The following is a 26323-nucleotide window of genomic DNA, read 5'->3' on the forward strand; positions in this document are numbered from 1 at the left end:
GTTGCTGTATGTAGTCTAGTAGGAAGGGATATAGGTTTAGAAAACATTTTACATTACAGAAAGTTAAATTACCCATGTTGTTACCAAGTTTACAAATGCTAAACACTCAAGTTTTTAATGTTCACCAAGCAGTATTTGCTCCAGTTTCAAGAGCTGAATCTGATGGGCATTTTCCTTATCTGCACCTGGAGCTTGTCCAGTGCCACTGCATTAGCTGGTGGATGTCAGAGATCAGTCATCAACAATGGCAATAATGTGTTGCCTATTCTGTGGTAAATGACTTCCACGTTCAAAAGATGTGATTACAGTAGCAAATAAAGGGAGAGAGAATTTAAGAAAGTGTGTATTTTCTCAGTAAGCTGTGCTATTAAAAAGCTACACTTTGTGCCAAAGAGATTTGCTGAACTATATTACTAAGGAAAAGGCTGAAACATATATAAAGCATGTGACACTTTGTCCTTCCTGAGTAACATCCATGTCTGTGAAGTTCTATCTTTAGACCTTAGATATTTCATAAACTAGAGGGAGGATGATTAATCCCTGGCATTGTTTCTTTCAGAAGGGACCATGAGCAGCTCCTCCCATCCTGCAACAGAGAATCTGACTAGCTAGTCACTGTCCCTCCCAACTCTGCAGTCACGGGGGCTCTGCTACTGCAAGGGAGCTTAAGGCCACATGGTTGTGAAAACTCGCATGTAGTCATCTCCCAACCAGTGTGCTTTTGTTAGCCCTTGGAGTCTGAGCAATTTCCTGTTTGGCTAATTATACTTTGTATACCTGCACTCCAACATGTGCTGTTCCTCACTACCTAACTAAAAGCTTCTATCACCTATTATGAAATTACAGCAGTCCTGTCTTTCACAAACCCTTTAGCATACTGTCCTACACACACCAAACCTCAGTGGTTGACATGACAGCTTGAAGATTTCCTTGGCAACTCTGTGGGATGAAAGGCCTTATATAGTTGCACGATATCATCCTATTACCATGACTTGCAACTGGGAAAAGATGCACACAAACAAAAAGTTCATCTGGACATTTGATAAAGCTAGCAAAGAATGCAAGAAGATATCTGATTTCTGAATACTTAAAATTAGGAGATTTCACTCCTATCCAGAACCTCTATTTCATCACTATCTAGAAAGCACTGCAGCTCTGTTGTCACAGTAACAAGTAGCAGCAATACCATTGCTGAACCAAATCACATTTGCAGGCTCCCAACATTGTATTCAAAGGAATATATCTGAATGCTTTCCATTTGCTAGTACACGAAAGAAGAACATTAACTTAAATGAGAAATAGGGACTCAAGATTACATTTTCATCTCTTTTTTAATATGAAAGCAGCATAGCAGAAAAACCAAGGATGTACTTTTTGAAATATTCTCTACTGTTCTGCTAGGATTCAAGGAAATTCACCCCTAATCAAATTTCAGAACTCTGGTCATTCACTTGCAAATGTTAAGTTTAAAAAAAAAAGAAATCTGTGACTATTGATGTAATTAAGAACTATTCAACAGGTTGCTATGGGAAACTTTTTTTGTAGCTAACCCAATACTTTTACAAAGATTTCAGTTGCTTAATGGTCCATTAGAAATAGAAGATAAGTCTTATATTTAAGAACCTACATCGGTGGCCTTTTTTTGGTAGACAAAATGTTTATCCTCATACAAAAACTTCTTTACAGTACCTTCTATTCTGGCTTTAAAGAAAAAAAAAAACGTTAACGTCCTCTTACATTTACCAGGTACTTGCACAGAAAAGAAATGTAGTAAGAAGACCAAAGGAGGAAAAATTTCAATCCACATGGGGCAAGAGGCTGTTTCATGTCTTTTTTCTGCTTGTTTCACTTCATTTGATTGTTCTAAACACTCATTTCAAAGAAGGCATGTTTGCTGCCAGTGACTGGTTTTCATGCTGAGTCATTGCACTGTCTAATTTGGAGATCTAAAAACAAGTGTGTTCACTTCACAGCCTGGTCTATAGGAGGAAATAGAACTGGTTTTGAAAATATGTTTTCTCAAACAGGTATTGGAAGTGGCTCAAATGTGCATAAAGACCATCCCAAAATGTTTTTCCATGCTGTTTCAGAAAGCACTTGTGGAACTCACTGTACTTTAGAGAAATTTATCATTTTAACAACCATTCCTTCTAGCATGCTCATAGCATGCTCACAAAACACTTTGCACCAACATACCAGAGTGCTCTGAACTGTGTGTGTGCTTGCAAAATACTGTTTAGATTAGACTTGCTCCAGCAGCCTGCACTGTTTTAATATCAATGTGGACGAATGTTGCCGAAAGATCATCACCTAGCCCTCCTTCTGTCTTTCCTAGCCATTGAAATCTCCCCAAATCTTGTCCATCCAAGGTGCTGTGTTGACAACTATGTCCCAAAGCAACAGAAATCTCTAGAAGAGCCCCAGGTAGATGTGGATTCAACGGCCCAGAAGAGAAAGCAACAGGGCTAGTGTGGACACAGCTATTGGGCCAGACTGGTACAACCTAAATCACACTTTAGTCCCTGTCCTTAAAGTTTCCTGTTGGCTGGAGCCTGGTTTAGAGGCATTTTTTAAGCTTTTCACACCCAGGTCAATTCTTCTTAAGGGTCAAATATGAAAGAAGAAAATATGACTTTGATTACTCCTTGTGTGAACTGTCCGCATATTTTTACTAATTGTATTTCAGTCTGTTCATTTCAATGTAAATTAATCACAATAACCCAGAACATGTTACAAAACATATTTAATAGGAATTGTTATGTTTGGGCCTCTGTGGATCTGATGATTTTTATTATTAGCCTGGCCAAGCACTCATCCTTTTAGGGTATTTCACCCCTCGCGTGTCTCCACACTCTAGCACAGGACTTCAGCAAGACGTAGTTTCCTCTCCATCCCCTTCCCCTCCCAAGTCCGCTGCCTGCTGCTGAGAACACCCCGCATCAGTCGACAGGGAAGGATATGCACCATTGTACAACCATCACAGCAATATCGAAGCTGCATCCAGCACTGCTGTAATAATAGCAGCTTCAACTGTAAACAAGTTTGGCATGATTTTGGAAAGGAGTAGTCAACCAATTTGCCATTTTCACAGGATTAAAGGAGAGAAAAGTTTTGCACAGTATGGTTTCATATCACATAGAATTAGCATGAGATTTCAGTCTTGCCTATAATCTCAAGGTCAGTTTTTGCTGATACTTTCAAACAGGATTCTTGAAAATTTCAAATAGGATCCTTGACTAGTAAAGAAGAACAGCAAATATCAAATGCAGTGCTTACTAAGTAGTTCAGCCCAAGCTATGTAAGAGTTAAAAACAAAGTCCTAATCATACAGAAAAAAAAAAAAGAATCCAAAGTTCATTGTTAGCAGGGAGAGGCAAGCACAAACAGCAGTTAGCAAATGCTAAATAGGACATGCAAAAAGACTTCCATCATGTAAACAGGGATAATTACAGGGTTACCGAAAATTCCCACAGAGTAGCAGACAAATTTGAAAAGTCACATTGCTAACATGGACACCTGCTGAGAGACCTCTCTTTGGTGCTAGAACAGAAAGGTGGACAAGAACAGAAATGACATGTCAACTGACTTTTAAAAAGAGCACAGCAAACATACAGTAGTATTGCAAAGATGATAAGACAGAGCTGAACAAATTCTAGTCTGTGTTTAAAATTATGATATCATCAGAACTGGTAAATGGAATATGTCTGGCCCTGCCTTCCAAGACTCCATGAGAGTGACCATGAGGACTGACTTTCAGGTAGTCCAGTAATAACCCTCAAACATCTGCCAGGCTCATCATGTGCTCTTTCCTCTCATCTCTGTACACCCCTTTCTTCTGCTGCTTCTCTATTAGAAGAGACTTGGTGAATCTCCACCACTAATTGTTTGACTAGCAACAAGAGAGAGAGACGAGTTCATAGTCAAGTGCCAGAATGCAGACAGAGGGGGCAAAGGCATAACTGAAAAGACAGAAGATGCTATACAGACAATTAAAAAAAGAGTAGGGAAAAGAGAAGCAGGAAGATATGTTGGAACTCCAAAGCAATAATAAGTGAGTAAGGAAATGCTGTATATTGGTATGTATTTTGATAGGCTAATTCTCTGTACAGCTATGTAATGTTGTAACTCGTAATACAGCAACACAGAAAAGGGAAGTATAGGATGTAATTGCTTGGGCAGAGTTACGAGGTATGCAGGCATACGTGAGCTCCTGCACACAGACCAGAACAAATACGAACACTTATTGTTGATTTGATAAAGAAATACAGCATATTTTGTGGCGTACGCTAGCCAGCTGCCAACTCACCGCTGAATTGGATGTGCCTACAGTCTCTACTAAATGGTCTTGCTGCCCCGCACAGTGTCTGAACTGCTTATTATTTGCGTTCCCAGGGAATAAAGGAGATCACTATGACTAGTGAACAGTAAATGATCCTGCTAATCTGTTTAAGCATTCCTAGCTCACCCCTAATGAGAACATCTAGGTGCCTGTGATATCATTAAGGGTCACATACCAACAACCCATTAGAGCCTCTGTCTCCTTTCTTGCTCGACTTTAGGAATCCTAGCTTGATTATTAGTGGTGGTTTTTAATTCTTATGAGGAACTCTCAATTTTGGAAGAAAGCAAGCAGTACTGATCATGACATTGGATGGGCAATTTCATAGGCCTCTCGTTGCAACTCCACTCCTTCAGTGTGGAATCTTGCTTTGGAAAAGGCATTACAAAAATAGGATTACTAGTACAGCTGGTATGAAGTGGTGGAGTTTATTTCCAGCAGAGCAACATAGACTTAAATCAACTGTTTAATGCCAATATTATGCAAAGGATATTACTACCCGTCTTTTCTTCTTGGAAAATATGGGCATATCCACATATGAGCAAGTAATGGCAAGGCCCAGAAGTGGCCAACCTTGCACCTACAGGCCTGTGTTGTTGAGGAGGCTCCTAGGCCAAGTCTGGGGTGGTCTGATAGCTCCAACTGTGTTTGTACTCTGAAGACTGTGGTTTGTTCTCACAGGCAGTATTTGGACTAAAACTCAGAACTGGGTGTCTGCCTTTGCTGAGAGAAAGTGGGAGTGAGAATCCCAAAGGGAGTGTTTGCAAGCAAAGCCCCTGCATTTCCCAGTGCTGTATGAGCACGCGCCCTCTCCAGCTGCTAACATCACGGCATTTCCATTTCCTGCTGCGCTCAGGCAGCAATGCTTCTGCTGGTCGCTTTTCAACGAGCAGTCACACTAGCATTAGTGATTAAGGCCTTTGAAATTGCAAAGTAGAAAAGGTACCTGGGTCAATATGGAAGTCATTATGAGAGGACTGCAAGTTAAAAGTATTTTCTAAATAAATCAGGAAACTGATATTGATAAAAGTAACAGCTATAAAGTAATCAGAAACAACACGATGACACCACTCCTTCACAGTATTCAGACGATTCCTTTTGTGCACGTAACTCACGGCATCAGAAATTAGAGGAATGTCTGCATATTTGTTTCCTTTATGTGCTGAATACTACCTTAATATTTTTGAGAGGGAGAGCAAGACTGGCCCTTCAGGTATCAGACCTCACAGATCTCAGCAAATGACTAGCTTCTAACTGATTTTATCTTGGAGCTAATGTTAAAGTTGTCCTGCTTTAAGCAGGAGATTGGAAAAGATATCTTCCAGAGGTCTCTTCCAACCCAAGTGAGTCTGTGGGTTTTATTTCTAACAAGTTTCTCTCAAGTTTACTCTCAACCATTCTGGTTCATTAGGGTGAGAAGGAAGGAAATAGCATTGCACAGCAGCGTGATCACAGAAATACGTTTCTTTTAGTACAGTAAGCAAGAGAACAATTTAATCTTTAGCTAAGGCCCACTCTTTTTGCCTCATCAGAATAAAGGATTTATGATAAATTAAAAGCATTTCACCATGGGCCAGGATATAGTTAGTTACATTCTAAAAGTAATCTGAAAAAATGTGTGGGTTTTTTATTCTGTCTCTCAAAAATTGTGCCAACCCTCTTCATAGCCAGAATAAAAAAGACTCTCTGAGGTCTCTGGTAACTAAGAATGAAATATAAGATGTACATTAAACATGTTTTACATACATGTGAAAATACAAGAGAGGAAGAAGTGAAAACCCCTATTGTGCGACAAATTTAATTAATGAAAAACAGCCTAATCCCCTCAGAAGATTCATGTTATTTGGCCAGCAGACCAAAATGTCTCTCCTTCTGCAGCTAACTCCTCCAGGACAATTAGTTGCTTTTGTCCTTTGTAGATTATGTTTAAGCTTTTTTCAGGTATTCATAATCATTTTAAACAAACTGCATCAAGTGTGAGCTTTTTTTTCTTTAGATAGTTTATGGACAGAGTCCAGAAATTTGTCTCTCTGCCTGTGAAGTTTGAGTCTCATCACGCAGCACAGTAAAAATAAATCATGATTTGCATTTCTCAATAGCCTTCAAATAAGTACATGGAATAAAGCCAAACCCAGCCTCCTCCCTGAAACAAACAGCTTGCATTTTCACATACCAAGATTGCTTCCAGTTCGTGTAAAGAATAATTTCTGCCCCCCTGACTTCCACGCAGCCCACTGCGCGACTGACTGCCAGCCACATTTGCTCCCCAGTAGCTCACGTACGAAGTGCTTTGAGTCAGCACGTTCAACCACAGCAGCAAACTTTGATAGGATTTCCTTCAACTACTGAAACGTTTAGGCACGTATTCAGCTCGTGACTCAGGGTGCTTATCTGTCAAACGAAACTCCCTCTGGGATGTGAAGCACCATCATCTCAATCACTTCTCCTTTTCTTCTGAAAAACGAAACAAACATTCAACACACTTATGAGTCTAGGTCCTTCCTCCTTCCCTATCCCTTACCCATCCCTGGCCAGGGGCAACCTCTGGAAAACGGAGAACACAGGCACAATTGTTCTTGGCTTCTCCCCTGTGCTCATTTGTATTGGCAAAGTTTGAAACCATTTGCTTCTGCCATTGTATTTTTAAACACTCTCATTCCAGAATATCAGCTAATCGCAACACGACTCTTGGTGATAGGTTCCTGCCTCCCATTTTGGCATGCTCTCATTCAGCAAACTCATCACTATGTTCTCATATTTAACTGGCAGAGTAGTAGACATGCAGTCCTTATAAATGAAATACATCTTCAAAAGGGAATGCACATTTTTCCAGATTTCTTTTTTGGATTGTGTACTCAATTTTTTTTACAATCTAGGGGAGTCCCTCCAGACTACTGTGAGGTAGTCTGAAAGGAGACAGTTGCTAGAAACACTTAAAAAGAGGTGCTCATGGTTAAGCTACAAATTTAACAGGGAAAAGAAACAAAGAAAGGATGGATTTGTGTTTGAAGAATGATATATACCCCATTACTTCTATTTTTCTTTTCTGAAAAACAACCCCCATAAGGGGCATCCATACTTGTTCACAAGATAAGCAAACATATGACGGAGAGGTCATCTGCACAAAAACTGGGATGATTAAAGCAACATCTCAGCATAGCTATTCCCATGCAGGCAGCAAAACAATACAGGAGTAATACAGAGCAACTGAATTCACAGTGCATTGTACTGACTTAGATGTTTTGACAAAAACCTCAATGCTTCAGCTGAAATACCTGCTCTAGTATCAAGATATGCAGACCATAGCTTCAGTAAGAGATTTTTGAAGGAGTAGGATTCCTAATCCATTCCAGTTCTATGAATATTTTATCTTTGACAACCTCTCCTACCTCTGTTCTTTCATTTGTAAAAAGTTACCCATCAAACGTAATTCCAGATTTTGCAGCCATGGCTGTAGAAAAAGGCTTTTTTTGTAAGGAGTTAGCTTTACTAGTCAACAGAGTAGCTTAGCTGGCCATCTTTTCCAAGACTGCTGGCCAAAAAAAAGAAAGAAATTAAAGAAGCCATCAGGAAGAAAGCCTGGGTAGATAGCAGGGACAGGGAGGTGTAGAGACAGAGATGAAGAAAGATGTACAGTGGATAAGGAAGCAGAGAAGTTTGAGCTTCTGAGGAAGCTGAGGAAAAACTCTGTGAGAGCAGTAAGAAAGGAAGTTTCTATACGTGCCTAGAATTGCACCTGCTAATCTACACAATGCAAACCCACAGGAAGTGACTCAGTGGTCAGAGCCTGACACACAAAAGAAAGCATCCTATGTTCCAGGAAAAGGTATTTGGCTTATGTGTGGACACAGTGTTTTTATTATGGTCTTGAACCACAACAGCCTTTGGTTGTGTTCCTCTGATGCAGCAGTTGCCCAATTCTAACTTACTATTTTTAACTCAAGCCCATTATAGTAGGAAGAGGAATCTTTGAGGAGGGTTGAAGGATTTTACCTGCATTTGTCTGATGGAAGGACTGGATCCATAGTGATATGAGCACCTATTCTAGCCCAGATCCATTCTGTGTCTTCATCCATAATGTGGTAGCAAGTAAAAATGAATAAAAATTCACCTTTTTGATGTACCAGGCCAGACAAGAAGTGGGAAGATTCTATACTACCCACAATGAACATAGTTCGTGTCATGTACCTCTTTATCCCAAATAACACAACAGCATCACAATATACTGCTGTCAAATCTGCAAATATGAAATTTTCAAAAGAATGAAAGACAGATAGATATACAAATCCCAAGGACAGGAAAGCATTTGGGCATCATGGCTGCTGAAGTCCACTAAAATCATTCACAGCAAACCAATAAGATTTTGGTGTCTAATTCTCTTTGGTTCCTTGGAAGGACCTTTCTGCAATGCTTGAATGGAGAAAGGACAAAAGGGATTAGCTGAAACAGCCCCCAATTGTCAAAATTACTTCAAAGTCTTACAGGCTGCCACCATCATTTGCAGCCAGAACAGAGAATTTTCCTCCAGCTGTCAGCTCGCCCATTACCTTAGAGCATCCAGATGCACCACCTGGAAGTCCTTGTCCTGGGGACTGACCAGACTAGTGTCCCATGATTCCAAGGCATGGGAAAAGCAGGAGTGAGCAGAAGGAAACCTTTATCCCGCCTTGCAGACTTGCTCCAAGCACTTGGCAGAGCCATAGCATGTAGCCCTCAGAGTTTTGTAGTAAAAGTTAGAAAGCATTCAGCTCCATTTTGACTGATACAGCAAAAGCTTAAGGTCAAAACATACCAATCATATCTTATTCAATTGCATTTTCTTTCTGGAAAAAGTAAATACAGCTTCTGTGAAGCTTTGCACACTGTACGTAGACAATTGAACTTTCCTGTAAAGGCTCACTGAACTGTATTTCGATTGGTGTTAGCCCTGAGGATGAAAACTAGTCACTGTTCTTATGAGACGTGCAAAATGTCAGGGGAATATAAAGAAGTGTTGTATTCAGGAAGCGTATGATGTGACTAATAGAGGATGACAGGAGGTGTGGTTATCATGAGATATTTACCTCCCATCAGTGCCTCTTGAGACATGAGACAGTAAGTATCTTCCTCCTCTCCCTGTCTCTCAGGGGCTTGTTTATCCACTTAGAACTAAACCTTGCAGAGTTATCATACTGCTGTTATTAAAAGGCCTATTTGTGCATTTGCTCAGGAAGGAGATTCTGAGTTGCCATTTCAGCCGAATAATGGTGGGCACAAAACTCAGTTGAATTCTACAACAAAAGTTTGATGGAGAAACTAACTAAGTGCTTGACCAGAACAATGCATTTCAAGAAAGTCCAGAATCTCTCTGGGTTTGAATCTCAGGTCCACAAGTAGGATATAACTCTCCCACCTCTGACTCTCTCGGGAGACCACTGCAAGTCCCAGACTCTCAGCCTTGACGTGAAATCTTAAGGCAGGTAGGAGGAAGTGTGCAGCCAAGATGCCACCCACCCCACCTCTGCATGTAAAAGTCTTTTTCTGGATGCAAAGACAAGAGGAAAGGGGCGTAATATTGCTCTGAAAAAATAAGAGAGAGAGGGAAGAATGGAGGAGGGGACAAAAGAGCACCAGTGGGGTTTACGATGAGGGCATGAAGGAGAAGTGTTGGTAGGAATAGGAATTTTAATCAAAAGATGGAAGACTACCCAAGGAGAGAGCAAGACAGAGAGGGAAAGTAGAACGAGATGGAATTTTGGGAAGGAAGAAAGGGAGCCCAGAGCCTGGAAGAGAGAGCTCTAGGGTGAAGAGTAACTTCTGTAAGAAACAGAAAAACAATGAAAGGAAATGAATGGAAACAAACAAACTGGGTCTCACAGAAAAGAAGAGGAGAGGGGGGAAGAAACAGGTAAACAGAAAAAGAGAATGCTGAGTTTGAAAAAAAAGGGAGAGAGAAGTAAAGCATCTCTATTTTATCCACACATACTATTTTTGCCTTTATATCTCCCAGAATAGCTCACAGTGAAATTAATGGCCTTTTTTTCCCCAAAAAAAAGAAAGACTATTTAAAAAATGAAAAGTGCAGGATATGGAACCCAAATGTGTTTTCCCTCAAGCTCCTGTCCCCATCCCCCATGAGTGACCCTTCATTTCCACTAAATATTCACCACACAGACTCTCGTCTAGACAGATTTACACCTGTAGGCATCTCGTAGCACAAAGTATAGCTGAACTCTTCAGAACAATAAAGCCAGCAAATTCATTCATTCCCAACACTCCCTGTAGATCTTGCATAATGATTCTGCAGAACTGAAGATCAGTTTGTTTTTTTTTCTCATTGCAACATCAGGAGACACTTAAAGAGCGTGACAAAACCAGGAAGCAGTTGTTGGTAACAGGCAATCCCATCTACATTTCTCTCCCCCTCACACCTTGTGACAGAATAATTTTCACTGCTATCATCACCACCCATATTTTCATATCCATGTTAAAAAAAAAGCAGATTCATCTATAAAAAATACCCAACAGTTGCCAAAAACTCAGACACAACAGCCAAAGGGTTGGGCTTCCAGGCCTCAGGTTCATGAAGCTAGAGCCAGCCTCAAGATTAAACCATATAACTTGTCCCCAAGTGAATAACCGTGACTTCAGAACTCTGATAATCGGCACCTTCTTTGGGTTACTAGAGACTGTATTGTGGGGGAGATCATGGGACATTTGAGATCGATGGAGGACCCTGGGGAAGAGGCAGTCTCACAATTACAGTCAGAGACTGAACCTATCCCAGCTTCTCCCCTGAAGCATGGCTGGAAGCAGAACAGTCTTTTGGGATTTCTGTGTTTAGCTGCATATATAAATTTTCATAAGAGAGTATTTATTCTGAGCAGTGCCTGGGTTACAGCATTAAGGTAAGAGCAGGGTTAATTTTGTGTCAGGACATTGTACTAAAACCTGCTCCACACACCAGAGAGGCTGTTTATCCTGCCAATAGCATCCCAGCACTTTCTTCTATGCGATATTAGCAGAGCAGTCCAGGAACATGTAAGTAAACACAAACTGAGGCTAGCTCCTGCCCACCTCAGTAATTTCTCCAAATAAAGACTGGTCTGCCTTCACTAGGGCAGAAATCGGGCAGGAACAATATTGGAAGCATATCCATCTCCTCTTGTTCAGGAGATTAGCTACTAGCATGAAGTGTGATGAGATTTCTGAACATTCCTCAGGCTGGGAACAAGCCAAGGCTAGGAGCACAGAGAAGAGGCTGATACAAGGAAATCTGATGAGCCAGAAGCCGTGAACAAACATATGTTAAGCACTTAGGAGGGATGCATGTTCACACTGAAAACACAAGGAACTTAACTTGTAACACCAAAATAAGAAAGGAAAGATACACTTGTTAAAAAAAAACAAATGACAAATCTTCCCTCCCTTCTTCTTTAGGAAATGCATACCACAAGCCACTTCTTTCAGATTCACCCTTGGGATCTGTATTTAGATCACCCAGAAATCCAGAAATAAATCCTAAAAACCTTGGTTATTAAGGAAAATTAACTCAACTCCAGAGGCAGGCCAAAACAGTAATGGCTTAGTGAATTTAGAAACTCTACTTACAGAACTGCAGGATACTGACTGATCACATATTCAGCTATCTAAATACAATATAACATTATTATATTATCTGAAAACTCTCACTGCTTCAATAGACCCTTATAGGGTCTAATAGGCCCAGTTAACTGGTTTGTTCATAATCCTTCAGTGAGGTATGCAAAGACAGAGCCCTGCATCTGTGCAGAGATCTACAGACTTCAGAAAGGCTCCATGCAGTGAAATTTATTGTGGTATTGGACCTAAATGATTATTTAACGGTTGTGATGTGCACTTCGTCTTGAAAGACAGCTTTTTTAACCAGGCAGTTGATTCCTCAGGATATTAAATGAGATGGTAATGAGGTGACATAACACACAGATAATACACAAGTTTCCTATCCTATTCCTACATTTGCAATGACAGGGAGCTCTATGCGCAGCACAACAGATGAGGTCTGGCTTCTTGTGGTGTTAATGCTTCTGGCTAGAATTTCGTGTGTCTCATACTGTGCAGGCTTAGACTGCAGCTTTTGCTGTGGCTGACTACTCATGAAAACTTATGTGAAGACGGATTCTGTGGTGTCTGACAGTGTTGAGCTCACACTGCAATCTTTTTTTTTTTTTCACAGAGTTATTGATAGACTCACTAGGAATTTAATTATTTTTCAGGTTCCGCACTCCTCCTTTGAAACTGGACAGCCAGTTCAAAAACTATTATGAGTATGCTAATGTTAGAAAACCAGCCTAATTCTATTCAAGAAATTGGCAAATTAAGCTGCTAATTCCTGAAGGGTTTCCTCTTTGTAGGTTCTAAGGAGCTATGAGAAATAGCTGTTTCCTTCCACATGGTATATCTTTGAGTTAGGGCCCTGGTAATCCGCATTTTATATATGTGTGTGTGTGCATGTGTGTGTGTGTGTGTATGTACATGTAAATATATATATACATACATACATATATATCCAGTTTTCTTGAAAAGTGATTTGCAAAGAGGGTCTAATTTCTGACAGAGCCACGATGGCTACTGCTGGCCAGAGGCATAAGGAATCATGTGTGTTGAAAAAGGATTGCCAAAGCTTTCTCTCAAGAACGTTAGACATGGACAGAAATGAAAACTATGGCCTTGTCCATAGGTTAGAGTTGATAGAGAAGTGAGGCAGAACAGTTTTAAGAAAGAGAGGAAAGAAAGAGCAAAGAAAGAGGAAAGAAGAGCAAGAGAGGGAAAGGAGAGCAGAGGGGAGAGAAAGAGAGGGAGAGAGAGGGGGAGAGAGAGAAACAGAGAGAGAGGGAGAGAGAAAGGGAAACAGAGAGAGAAAGGGAAAAAGAGAAAAAGAGCAAGCTGTGGTTTCAAATAGTAGAAATGCCCAGGTGGAAACACAGCCCCATGAAGCTGGCAGGAGTTTCTGACCCCGTGTATCTCCAGTTCCTGGAAAGTCTCACCAACAAACAGCAAGCACACATTCCCTCTGATAAGGTTCTGTAACGTGGCAAATGTTTATCTTCGTAACCAGCAGTTTCTGGTGTTTATTTTATGATGTTAGAGAAGCACCTGGCTCTGCACCTGAACTGGGGCAAGGTAAGCAGTCTCACTGCCTGAACGCTAACATGGTCTCAGTGCATCACCTACCCTCCGATTCCCCTCTATGTGAGTTGAGATCCCATTGAAGCTGCTGCCAAGGCACATTGAGGGGTTGACAGCAGAGCAGAGGGTAAAGGTTGAAAAAGTGTTTCACAATGTCACCACCAGTTTGTTCATCAAGAATTAATGCAGGGAAAAGGCTGTTTCTTCAGGTGCCTTTTGTAGTGACTTCATTTGTTACAGCATTCATTAAGACAGTAATCTGAATTTTGGTACTATGGTGGGAAGCTCTGGAAGGAATCCACTATAGGGAGCATTGAAAAAACAGTCAAAATTGATTTGGGGGGGGAAAGAAGCAGCTTTTGACTGAGTGGAAGAAAACATATTTTGAAGTACCAAAATGTCTTGAGAAATGGACTGAGTTTGTGGCAGCTCTTACCTACCCAAATGCCACCCAGTGGTCTGCTATTGGAATGAGGAGGTATATACATAACTTAAGACACTACTACCTCTACAGAGCCAGTGAAACCTTTCAGTAACACATAGAACAAGCTGCATAAATATTAATTCATCTTTTTCAGAAATGTTTTTCCATACCTGCCTTTTTCTCACCTTGGTACAGGTGCAAGAAGCAGAAGCCTGAGGTAATGTCATGTTTTAACAGGTTGACTTCCCACCATGAAGTCACAGCCATGATCTTCATTCAAGGTATGCAATTCTGGGCTCTCTTAAAAGAACAAAAAGACAATTTGAAAGCATTCTTAAAGCTTTTGGCTTAGTTTGTGTTAAAAGACTACATTTCTTCAGGCTCTATTCTACAGTGGAAAACAGCTTCAATCAATAGTTACATTGTTTAGACTTGTTCTACAAAGGTTTGATTGATTGACCCACCTTCCCTTTATTCATGTAACATTGAATGAAGTGAGGAACATCCCTTAAAATAAGTGAGCCCTGGTCACTCTACCCTTCAGTCCAACTAGTCCTCATTTCTGGGCTGGGAGAAACAAATTCTTTGGTTTATTTCCCCATTTAAGCTCTGAAAGCTTGCCATATATGTTCCCTTCACAGTAAATTTATCAAGAATTTATCAGAATCTCAAAGATTCAGGCACTTCTGGGGTTCTAGATTTAGCCTGGTGAAAAATAAACCATTCCAATTTGGGATGAAGCCAGCTAGAAGGTATTCCCCAATAACAGCACCTCTATTGTTTCCTCAAGGACTCTTATCTGGGTCATTGTTTAGCTGTTCTGGCTTGGTTCCTTTGACAAGCCCTTTGATGTAATAATATGCAGTCAGACAAGAGAACATCATACCATTAACATGAAGAGCGTGTGTTTTTTATAAAAGAACACAACCAAACTCCTTCCTTCTCCTCTTCAGGTGAATCTTTTTCAAAATAATCACCATTTCACTTTCATCCTAAAAATTCCCACCATTTTTCCAAGACTAGACAAAGTTATGGTGTAATTCAGTCCATTACAAAATGTCAGAGACTGAAAGAGAAATAGTTTGCTAGTCCACTATACTTTCCTAGTACAGCTAGCATTCCATATAAGTTCAAAACTCCTCCTCTGCAAGACCTGCAGGTAAAAACAAAGGAAAATAATATCTAAAATGGCATCAAATGATAATGAAAAAATCCCACACCATACAAAACTGATCGGATTTTGCTACAAATGTAGAAGTAAAGACCAAGTTTTCTCAGAACCTTGAGGTCCAGCTTTCTTTTGAAACCTAAACCTTTCTCTGACCTTATATTACAGCAGAAGTAACAGACAGACGGACAGACAGGGAGAGTTGTACTCTCAGGTTTAAGTATCATCTAATTGTTTGGATATTTCTACAATTCTTTCCACTTCTTTGCCATCCTCAATTCCCTTTTTAGAGAGCATTTGAGGTCAGTTATGTCTCTTTGTTGAATAAGCACTATTCCTATCACCTATTTTGCCCAGGTTAATATTTGGCATTAGAACGAGTCCCATTCTAAGTTGTTTATCATAGTGACTGTGATAACATTACTTTGGCAGTACCATGGGTTATCTTTTAGTTTTCTAACACTCACAACAATCTGCATATAGCTTGTTGAAGGGAAGCCATGTGTGTTCAGTTTTAAAATTCTGCACAGGAGCTTTGTGTTAGCAAGAAGTAATAAAAAGTTCAGGGTGGGTAATAAGCACGAGTAGCTGCTTATCTGATTATGCACAAACAAATTTCTCTTTCAGATACTCTCCTGCATGCACTGTAATCAAAAGAGCCCACAAATAAATTAGTGTTGTCCTTGATTGTTTTTGTTCTTTCTGCTGCCAGATATATACCCTTCACAGGGACCCAATAGTGATACGGCCACTGATTTCAGTAGGGCCCAGATTTCAATCTTGATCTAGTCCAAAGGAAAGAGCTGAGAGGGTCTTCAGGGACCCAGGCACTCACAGAAACATTCACAACACTTAAAAACACTGTGGCAGTGCACAGGGCTGCAGGAGTGGCAGAGAGCATTCCATATTGATTAGTTCTATGTTTAATGTACGATACTCTTGCAGCATTTGCAAATAAACCTTTTCTGTATGAAAACAGCAATAGCTTAGTCAAAGTCAGATCAAAGAGGCACGCATGATTCACATCCACTAAATAAACACTGATGTCTGATGGCAGTAATACAGCTATTTATATTCATTGCTTGATTTAACTAGTGGCATTCCTTTAATATGATAATAAGCAAAGGCTGTTTGCTATGAAAAAGAAAGACTTGTGTGCTAAACTTGTTCTTAATGCCAAATGAAACTGATTTTGGTGGGCAAGTTGAGATGTGCTAATTAACTTCCACTACAGACAAAATCAGAAGTTTAATTTTAGATTATGCTTTGGAATTTCATATGAACAAATAAACAGGCAACTTTAGTGGGAGTCAAGCACTTGAATACGTTGGAGGGCCTGGTACCCAGGATGTACCAGTGACCTCTGTGTTTCATTGGAATCGCAGTCCGGCAAATCTATTGCTTCATTGCCTGGTGTTGCAAATGAGGGCAAAGCACCCCCTTAACAGTGCACCATCAGTGATGACAGCCCAGACACCTGGTGAGCCAACACTGGGCTAGTCTGTGATCAGCCAGTAGCTCTCAGGAGTAACAAGTATCAGGAAGGCAGCTGGCAGAGACCTCTCTGCTGAAGGGGAAGGTGAGGCTGATGGTGTGCTGCAGACACTCTCAGAAAATCTATGCTCAGATCCCAAAGCAAAAGGACCTTCCAGATCCTGCAGTTCTGCAGCCACTGCTGGTTATTCTCATTTTGCAGGCAGTCCTCTTCCTGTATTAGCCATCATTGCTACTTGAACAAAACAAGACACAAGGCACCATCATGAAAACACTTTACATCACAAAATAACTTGGAAGAACATTTTTTTAAAGTTTCATTATATCCATTCCCTTTTCTTATACTTTTTCCTTGGCATACATGTTAGGTCACTGCTGGGGACAGGATACTTTGCTAGAAGGACTTCTAATGTGAGCCACTATGGCTTTTCCCCCCTTCATCTCAAAAGGTATCCACATAGCACAAGAGTGGCTACAGTAAAAGCAGTTCCAATTTTATCCAGAATCATCCAAGCTGTAAGACTATCACAATGTACGGATCACCCTGTTAATAGTGATGACTATCTGATTTGCAGGGTTAGTTGTGTCCTTAGACAATATAAAAATGGTGGTGGAATCATTAAAAACATATGAACAATAAAATCAGAGAAATCATGGGATCTTTAGGTTTTGACCCCAAGACCGATAAATCCGCCAGATTCTAGCAGACAACTAACAATGAAAAAAGTCACAGAATGCAAAGTCTGATGGACTTTGCACTCAGGATGGTATGCAATTATTTTGAGAAAGTCCAGACCTGTGGGGATCTATCTCTTATTTGCTGGGAACTAACCAAGTAAACAGTGGACAGACTCTCCAAAACTACTAATATCATCACAGAAATAAAGGGGGTAAAAGAAAAAAAAACAACACAGTTTCATGTAGAAAAAGGCTTAAACTTTTCTCAAAGAACATTCTTATCCTTGTTTTCTTTCATCATTTCACTTCAATAAGAAGAATCCTTTTTCTCCTGTGAATGTCTGGAGATTTATAAACAATGTTTCCATTGGATTATAAAGCAATGTTGTAGATTTCTGTTTTCATTCTTTTTTTGGCAAAATTCTTTTTGATCAGTGACATTTCTCCAGCAGAGCTGTGTTAGATTTGAGATTTAGGACTTTTTCCTTTACCTTCATGTACATTTACCTTTCTCTGTAATTTACTTTCAGTTGATACATTGGTAAAACTTAATCTGATTTGGATAAAGACTATTCTTTGACGGCCATGTGTGCCATAAAATACTAGCAGAATTCTATTTCCTGTATTGCTGACAAGGCTGATTCAGTTTTAGAGTTGTGCTTTGACTTATTTGCTGATTTGCTTGATAATCAGAAGAGCTTAAAGCCTTGAAGGAAGATGAATGCACATTGAGTCAAAATAACACTGAGGAATAACTGGGCCGCTAGTACTTCAACGACAGCTTGCACTTCCTTATTAAAGAACTCTAAGAGAAGTGGAATTAATTTCTCCAATAATTATTAAGAATGAATAAAAAAAGAAAGTAGCTATTACTGTAACCAGTAATTTTGAATGAGATTTCAAATCCTTACGTGTGTCCAACGTACTGAAAAAGAAATAACATTAACTGCAATTTGAAGGAAATACCAATGGCTCTTAAGAGATTTTTGCTTGGATAATTGAGATCGCTTGAACTAAGATGTTCCTTAAAACGCTTACAATCTCAGCAGCATCTAATGAATCAGACCCACTTTCTCAGAGATGGATTTGACACTGTCCCACAACCCTAAACAAGCAGAAATAACAATGCACTTGCAACCCTCAAACTGTTGCCTTGCGTCATAATCATATTATCTCTTGCAAAGATACCTTGAAGATACATATGTTTCTATGGCATCTATCGCCCAGCTGGCATCAGAGAGATCCCCCAGCATCTCAGGCAGCTGCAGTCTTCGTTCATTAGGCAGCAATCATTGGTATCAAGTAACTACCTTCATTTCTTCCTATCTGCTGTAAGGCAGAGGTGGGGGGTGTTGGATCAAACACAAATTCTTTACAAAGCTTATGTTGAGCTGGACTGCAAATTACATTTGAGGTACTTAACATTTAAGAGAACATTTAGAAGGTAGGTAGCCATATAAGTGAAATTTACCTAGTTATTCTCCCAGTCTTTTAAGAGATTGGATACTGCTCTTTCTCTATAAATGCCCAACAGCTGCTCTCATGGCCTTTATGAAGTTGTTCAAATTGAAAAATGTCTGTAGGCAGTAAATGCCCTTCAGTGTAACTTTGCAAATACATTATATTCCCCAGGAGACTAGCTTTTACTCATCTTTGCTAGTTTTTGTGTATGCTGGTATTTCTTCCAGTTTTCATCTAGTGTTACTTTAAGGTGGATGATTATTTGACTGAAAGTAGTTATTCACCTATTCCAACACATCTTTGTATAAGTGATCCTAAGTTTGTTAAAGTAAGCTTGAGCTGATTCCCTGATATGAGTAGACTCAGGCTGAGTGTTGTCTGAATGGTCAGCTTTGATGAGAATACAGCATTTCTTAGAAGTTGAAAATGCAAGCCTCTCCATGAATATGAGGACTCCATGGGAGCTTGCAGTGGATTCTCTACATCTATGGAAAATGGCTGGATCATGACAGTTGCTGGTGCAGATTGTTTTCTATTCTCTTAAAAAAATCCTGAGAACAACTGCCTTAAACTGTTGTGCCAAAGACAGAAAGGGAAAGCAAGATCTTACCCACCCTCAAATAGGAGAGGAGACCAAGTAACACCCACAGGGACAATAATATTTAGAACTAAGTGAAAGTGAACATCTAAAACCTGCTTCATCTGAAAGATGAGATGTAACACACAGAACTGAACCAAAAAGTAATCCATTATCGGCTGCACCTCCTTGGCATGCTGGGAAAACATTGTCCGCCTACAAGAAGACAGTCCTAGACTAGTCATAAGGAATAACACTTTATTTCTATTGCTTAACTTCTTGAAAGAACTTTGCAAAGGCACAAGTATGATTATTCACAGTTTACAGCTGAGGAAACTTAGGAGTAAGGGAAGTGAGGCAATTTGTCCAAGGCAAATCAATGACAGAGCTGTGAAGAGAACATTCATTACCCCACTCTTCTAACCACTAATCGGCACAGCCTCCAGTCCTAAAGGAACAAGGTATTTTGGCAGCTACAGTCTACCACTCCCTCATACAGACTAGCCAGGGATACAAAATGTGAGTGAGGGCCTTATCTCTCTTCTGGTGCTTTTCCGTCAGCTAAAAATGTCCTACAAGCCCTAGTTCCTGCCAAGGGAGTCCTCCTTGCTTTAGGCAACAGCGAAGAAAGGTTCCTTTCTGAGGAACCCCCCTACGCCTCCAGTTTTGGTTCCCAAAAGGAGCACAGTCCTCCCCTTGTCTGGGGAAGAGTCCAGCTGGAACAACAGAGCCAAATCGTATACAGGAACAGGTAGACTCCTTTTCTGAATGTATTACCTGAGAGTGACCTCCTGCATCTGTACCAAGTCTTCTCATCTCTGCTTGGAGGACTGCTATCAGAGTATGAAGTCCCCCAAAAAATTAGAAGGAGAGTTCTATGGAAATTAACACTTTTCTTCATGAATTCCTCACACATGCAGGTCCTGGTGCCTCAAAATTTTACCTCTTCCGCACAACAAATCCAACAGTACACAGGCAAATGGTAAGTTGTACAATGGCTCCTGATCAGTTACAAATTTCTCTCCTCCTACAATTCTGTGGTCCTGTGTGAAGATGGAAAAAAGTCTATAACTTGTATAGATACTGAGGACTCACTGCACATCTGTAATGGACTGAAAACTCCATTTTTTAACTTGGATTCTGCTGTTTCTCTGTTGCATTTTGCCTCCCAATGAGATAAAACTCAGAAAAGGAAATGGAAGAATTGTGGCAGATGGCACAGGCATAATAAAAAAAAAACAAAACCTGAAAAGTCTTACATGCATGCTCCCTCTGAATGGATAATCATCAACACTATGCTACTTTCTAGATGAACACAGTTTTCTATCTGCAGACTAGAAAATGGGATCAGCTGGACTCTGCTGGTATCCAGATACAGCAGCCTTATGAATGCCCACCTGAAGAGATCCTCCCGGGGCTGGGTGGTACTGTATTATATTTTGAGTCCCTCTCCTGTCAAGGCACTATTACCATCTTCAGTAAATACTGTAACACCAAGATCCTATAACAGCGAATTTCCTTGCTGTAAGATACAAAATCTCTTAAGTCTGCTGGACTCTAAGTCAGATAAAAGCATTGGAAAACTTTGGTAACTGAGGGCATACGTGACCGATCAAACACAGCTTGGGGCAGGTGCACACTCACAACAGCTACATACAGCTGGTCATGGACAAACTTATATGCTTTGACAGCTTTTCCCAGCATGATATGGAGTCCAAAACCCAGGGTTCTGCCTTCAGTAAATTTACAGGAGAATGGGATTGTAGTTTTGATGTTCCTACCAGCTTCACAGGTCATGCACATGGCAAAACTGAGCAGGCAGGCAATTTCACAGAGCAGTGGGCAGCTCCCAGCACCCAGTTCCAGAGCTGCATAGGTGCTGGCATTGGCAGCTTCGCAGATCCCCAGCTCACCACGAAAGGAAGGACATCAGGCTTTTTCACAACTCTGCCTTGGATTCACCCAAAGTGCAACAAACCAGGAGGCCTTGAACCAAATGCTTCATGCCTAACCCTTTGTTTCTTGAGAAAACTTCTGGCCCACTCTATCCACGATCTCTAAAAACTCTGTTGCTTGTGCCGGTGCTTTTGATAGCTTCTATTCCACACCCACACCCCCATGGGGTGTGCAGTGTTGGACCTAGAAATAACAGAGTACAGAGGGCAACCTGTGTCCTTAGCCATGTGACAGTTCATGCTCTTGCCTTTTTCAGCTTATTCACAGAGGAGGGAGGCAAGGGGGGCAGTAGACCTTTGTTACTGCTCTGTGCCACAGCTGCTTTTTGCAGTGTGGCAGCCAGACGTGAACCTAGCTGGGCTGCTCCAGTGCCCTGCTGGCCAGATGGCACTCCCAGGACTCCGAGCAGAGGTGCAGTGGGGACAGTGATACTGATGGCTTAGCCTGCTAACGCAGGGTTGGTTAATGAAGCAGAGGAACCTGCAGAGCTTGTAGGAGTGGGACCCAGAGGAGTTATGCCAGATAACTTTTTATTTTCTGATTTTCCTTTTTCAATTAAATTTGACATTTTTGAGAGCGAGCTTGGTTACAGACTATTAATCTGTGGCTGAGAACCAAGGAAGGAAAACACTTCAGTGAGGAGAACTGAACACTGAAAAGCTTTGTCTGCAGTACAGCATGTTAAGATGATCTTAGCTAGTTTTGAGAAACTCGGACAGTGGCAGTTCACTCCGGTATAACAAAGACATGTTCATGCAGTACTTTCAGAAAAGGAAATGTCCACATTTTCAAGCCCATTTCATCCTTTCTTTTACATTAAAAACATACATCAGCTCGTGAAAGTTGCACATTAATTGATATTTGCCACCAGCTGGGCAAAACTGTTGTAAAGTGAAAGGCTTCACAAAACAAACTTGGAGTGAAAGGCTTGCAACACTTGGAACTGTCTGAAAACATCAGACTGGATCTTTGGAAGGAATCTGGAGGGATCTGAATTTCTGATTTCAAGCAAGTCAGGATCAGATGATAGATTCAGAGGAAAAACTTGAAAAGTGCCATGATTTTTATCTGAAACCTGATTACCTATAGCAGCTAGAAGGGACTTGCATTTGGGGTGTAGTTCATATCTGACTCTTTGAAGTATAAAACTAAAAGTTAAAGGAAACAAAAATTTTTATTATGAAGTGGAATTACCATTTAGCTGCACTGCGCACTTTTGAAGCTATGATCTTGACGCCTTATCCTTATGTCCTTATTCATACGTTACTCAGGAAAATAAAAATTCCATTTCTGCAATGGAATAAAACAAAACATCAGTTGCAAGTTTTGGAAAGATCTAAGATTCGGATTTGAACGTTGTCTTGGGTAAATCCCTTAAAACAAATAAACAAAAGGAAACTAAAACCACATGTGGCAAAAGTTAAACAGGCACCTGTAATCTCAGAATGAACAAGTGTCAAATGAATGTTTCCTCTAGAAGTTTTGGGACCAGTTTTTTTATCACATGTTTCTAGCACACAGGAAGAACACCTGGAAAAGATTTCCAGTCAAAAAGGAAATGGAAAGTGTTCAGCACCAGACGGAAGGGACCTCTGCAGAAAATTTTCACTGCATGTTAAGGCTTTGTTCACAACCAGACAGTAATGGAATACAAATTACTATTAAAATAACTTATTGGTGTGGGAACTGTAGAGCAAAAGGAAGGCAAAAAAGTGACTTCACTGGTAAAAATTTTAACTCCCCCTTCAGTGCCAGTCCATTGATGACAGGAGTTGTTATTGCTTTTGATTACAGTGTCTTAATCCTTTAGTTTAAGCTATAATTGCTCATGCTTTGAGCTCTGGAGATCCTGCTGGAAGTCATTCATGTGCCAGCAAGGAAGGGCTGAGGGAGTCCTTTTATATCACTAAACCAGGCTGTAGAAAGCTTCTGTTTAACTGGTGTTCAGTGAATCATGGTTATGTATGTTAAGATAACTATGACTGGTTTGTTTAACAGAACAAGAAATAGATTTTTTAAGTATTTAGCCTCTTCTGAAAGCTCTAAGAGATCAGAAATCCACCAAGCCTATTTCTCCTAAATCTATTTTCTGTCCCTGTCTGTCCTGCATTTGTGGCAAAGGAAAAGAAAGCCAGTGGTGAGTCACTCTTGCCTCTATGCAAGACTCATAAGCACAAGCTCATAATACAATGCAAATATGATCAAAGAGCACAGATGTGCAAGATAAAAAAAAAAAAATGTGAAAATTATACTCAGTTGATGGGTTCAAGCACTGCCATTGAAGAAAACCCTCTGTACTTTAATGCATTACAGGAGTGAAACCATTGTTAGTGCAATGGGGCTGTTTACTGCAGAAAGTCACTCACTTGAAGAGCTGTTCCTTAAACAGACACATTTTACTGCTCCAAGAGTAATTTCTAGATAAAGAGCAGTCTCACCTATGAAAAGCACTACAGCGTTGCAGTTCCAAGGGGACAGGCTCTAATCCACACTGTTCACCAGTTGAGTATTTTCATAGATGTTTTAGATTCAATTTTACAGCAATGAGGGAAGGGGAAGCAGAATGGGCCTCATATCACATACGGCAAACAGAGGCACAGAGAGTGGCTGAAGAGACCCAACTATTTTGGTGCCCAAGCAGACATCCTGGAAGCAATACTTTCCAGAGAGCTCACCTTCATATAGGATGGAAAGCACTGGTGCCACTATCTTCACATATAGTTGTTAATGTCAGCACACTCATACATTGGAACAAACACCTCACAGCAGGCACAAAGAAAATGAGGAAAACAGAGGTAGTGGTCACTTATGAGAAGTTTCGCTCATGTCGCTCTCCACATCATATAGATCTCTATGGTAGTAGCAGGAAAAATTCACCTCTTCAGGACATGCTCCAGTTATCTTAACCATGAGACCACACTGTCTGTTTTTAGACATACTCTGCATCCCACTGCCCTATTCATTACAAATCTACCAAAAATGTCCACTCTGCACAGCAGGGTTTCATGGGAGAAAGAAAACAGAAGATATGGAATCATGTCATTAAAGTCTAAGCCATATGCACATGCAAAAAAGGAAGAATTAGAGTCCTATAGACAACCTGATTTCAGACTTTACTAATTTTTGGTTCTGTATCCTTTTTTGGGGTTTTCTACCCAGACACAGGAAGCTGAAGAGAAAAGGATTAGCTGAGCACGTCACAAAGTTGCACAAGTGCAGAAATTTGAATGTTCAGAATGCTACAACAGTCAGAAAAGAGACACAGACACACTGAATTATTCCAAAATCTGTAATCTCAGGTATGATTTTGCTCCAAATGTTTTATTTAGCTGCATACAGGTAGGATGGTTAAAGACCCAAAGAGGATTTAACAGCTAGGGAAATTCCCTTGTAATGACTAATTCTCAGATATGCATTAGATCATTTTCAGGATGTGAAGAGAACCTTTTATGTTTGCACTCTCCAAAGCAGAGTGATCTGACTTAGATGACCACAACACTCCCATAGATCACCTCACCCCTGCTCATCTGAGCCAGTACCAAGCTTACCTCCGTCTCGCCCCTCTCCCTCAAGTCACATCATTGCCAATCTCCCCATCCCCACAGCTGCCCCATAAAGCAGGTCACAGGAGGCATAATCAGCACCAGTCTGGAAGAAGGGAAAGGACAGAGAGGAAGTCAGATAGGGAAGGGGGGCAGCTCAGGGCTGCTCTGCTGTGACAGGGGAAGGAGAGAAGCTGAGTTTGGAAGGCAGGAGGTAGCATTCGACAGTTTGGGCAGCATTTGCAGCATCAGCTGTAAGCAGTTCATGGGCTGGATTTCATAGATTTCATTGCACTGCATCACTGAAAAAGATCCTGCAATAAGTGTGCTTAGATGGAGGGCTTTTCCATAAAAAGCTGTAGGAATCAACAAAGGCCTCTGCTTGCTTTCTTTTTTCTTTAATTGAAATGTTTCTCACTTTGTTCTAATTCCCAACAGGTTTTCATTGCATTCATAGGACAATTAGAGGCTCCCTCCCCTGGCTATGTTTAATACCTATAAATTCCCATCAAAATCTTTGCAGGAGAGTAACAAAAAAAATCTGCTTTATGTTATTAAGTAGAAACTTGAAATCCTCCAGGAATGGTATTTTTATGAAAAATTATTCATATTTTTTCTTTCAGTGTCAAATTAACTAGTACATTTTCAGCACCTAATTGAATGTCACAGTTGTAACTCAAAGCCAAGCAAGATAAAGAGCATTAAGAAAAGAAGAGCAAGCAAAAGAATTCTCATTTTCTTTACTTTCTTGTTGAAAGATCAAAAACCTAATAAGATAGGTCTGAATTGCATGAAATTTGGGGTCTATATAAGCTAGGGAAATCACTTTGTTTGAACTTTATAGCTCCTATGTTCAGTTTTAGAATAACTTACTTCTAAGTGCCTTACAACATTAAATACAGGCTTCTGTAACTGGAGCTTCTGTCTTATGATACTTCCATGGCATCATGTCCAAATCCTGATTATATTCTATTTAAATTGTTGCTAGCTTTTACCACAAACCAGAATCTTTGCACATGAGCTTCTGAGCTTCCCTAGTTGTGTCATACTGAACTCACGCAAATCTACCAGATTCTGATGGCTGAACTACAGCAGTCCCACGTTTATGGACTGAATTAGTCTGTCTGAAACATGACTAGGAAGATCTCATGAGGAAGCTCCTGTCCAGGCCCTGAAGCACTGATAGCCCCCTGTCCCTGCCTACCCCCAACCTTCCCCCAGCCCCATCTCAGCCCAGCCCCAGGCCTCAGTTGCTGCCCTGCAATGCTGCACTGGTCCAGCCCCACCACTGCCTGGCCACGGCACCACACCACACCAATATATATCAAAACTTTGTTTTAACTCAGTACTCCAGAAACCTTCCCCTGCTTGTTAGTTCTTTGGGCAAGCATTGGCTTTTTTTCTTTTTTACCCCCTGTGGCTTTACATGTCCTCCTGGACTATGCCAAGTGCTCTTAGGCAATAGACATAATAAACAAGCACTGTAGCCTCAAAATTAACTTGCTGTTAATTACGAGGCTTAGATAATAGTGCAAAT

Source organism: Apteryx mantelli, chromosome 4 (assembly GCF_036417845.1).
Source record: "Apteryx mantelli isolate bAptMan1 chromosome 4, bAptMan1.hap1, whole genome shotgun sequence".
In the NCBI taxonomy this organism is placed as follows: domain Eukaryota; kingdom Metazoa; phylum Chordata; class Aves; order Apterygiformes; family Apterygidae; genus Apteryx; species Apteryx mantelli.